The 1,658-nt window shown below is 55.6% G+C and overlaps 1 pseudogene; it reads right to left on the reverse strand.

Annotated features, from left to right (window-relative positions):
• Nucleotides 1-388: 388 nt before the first annotated feature.
• Nucleotides 389-1,658, reverse strand: LOC123155881 (uncharacterized; annotated as a pseudogene).

Here is a 1,658-nt window from a genome sequence, read left to right on the forward strand (position 1 = left end):
CCAGGAAGAAGTAGGACAGCACTTTGGGGATGAAGTTGACCACGTCGCAAACCACTTAGACACCAAACCAGAGCAGCGCTGTAGACCTATGTCCGGGTCCAGCGGCGGTGGTGCAGCACCTCACTCCGGCGGACTGCAGAGTGCAGAGGGGATGAAGACAGGGACGCGGACAGATCACAGCACCACACACGACAGCAACAACCGCACGCTCAAGACTACGGCGACACAGCACCTCGTCGGCGGCCAATCTGCGCTCAAAATTGCAGGGAGAGCGCAAAGGAACGAACCTGCTCCAATGCCATATTGAGTTTCATACGAAAATCAGGAAGATTTGAGTAATCTGGGTTGAAGAACAGAGAGAGAGGGCAGAGGCGATGAATGGGGAATTTTCTAGATCTCTTCCGATCCATCTCTCTCTATTCTCTATCTATATTATATGTACATTTTACACTTGAGCCCTCTAGCAGATACATAAATCTCAACTCACACCAACACAAGTCAACAAGCTACATAACAAAAGCACAAGCAGAAACAGCAATTGACAGATAGAAAATAGGACAATACACAAGCGAGCCGCTGGTCTTTGATCTAAGAGAAGTCACTTGCCATAGATGAAGTACGTACAAATCATCATCATTCACAGCGGTATGACAAGGTCATGGCCGAAGACGTAACGCTCCGACTTGTGCTTAACCATCCGGAGCTGAGCCCACCCAGCCTTTAACAATTTGACGCCCTCGAGAACAGCAAAAGTCTCTGTTTTCTCAAGGGCATCGCCATACACATCCTCAATGCTCTCCTCTGGGCAGGTAAGAAAGAACCTCACAACGCAGACATGACCGGAGCCAAGCGGCACAATGCTGGCGTCTGTCAGGGTCCAATCTTCTGGCCTGTTCATGTCCGTCCACACGTCGTGCAGCACGGGCGGCCTCAGCTCGCACGAGGCAGTGAGGTCTGCTGTGCAGAGCTGCAGATCGTCGGGCGTGAAGCCAAGCCAGAGGTTGTGCTCAGGGATGTACTCGGCGCGACCTCGGAACGGCAGTGCCCAGTTGCCTAGTTTGCTCCACGCGCCGCTCGCGATGTCATACGAGTATGTGCCGGCGCCAGACGTGGATATCCAGATCTGTGAATCGTCAACCACGGCGTAGGCACCGATTTCAAAGCGGCTGGATCGATCCACCCCGTTGTCGTGGTCGGCAAAGAGAGGCGGTGGCTGGAGGGAATACCAGCACCAGTCTTCGGCGCGGCTACCAGGCAGGCGGGTGTGGAGGAGAGCCTGGAAGCAGCCCTGGCCGGGCAGCTGGCCAGGGTTGCCGCTCATGACGTATAGGCTGTCGCCCACGGCAACGGAGATGGGGTCGCTAATGGGCCCGCGCATCTTGGGCATCCCAGTGCGGAGCAAGCGCGAGTCGTGGTTGTACAAGAAGCTCCTGCCGATTTGGTCCACGGCGAGGAGATTTTCCCGGTCAAGGCCGAAAGCCATGAAATTCATCCACGCCCATTCGCCCTTCCTGCAGGGCCAGTCGATGAACTGCTCGAACCGCTGGCCGTGACCGGGCTGGGTGAAATAAGCTTGCCGGGTTCAAGCAGTGGAGGCTGAAGTGTCTGGGGCCGCCGTTGCAGCTCCTGGCCAACAGATTCACAAACCGGCTGCCCAT

Source organism: Triticum aestivum, chromosome 1A (assembly GCF_018294505.1).
Source record: "Triticum aestivum cultivar Chinese Spring chromosome 1A, IWGSC CS RefSeq v2.1, whole genome shotgun sequence".
NCBI classification, from domain to species: Eukaryota; Viridiplantae; Streptophyta; class Magnoliopsida; order Poales; family Poaceae; genus Triticum; species Triticum aestivum.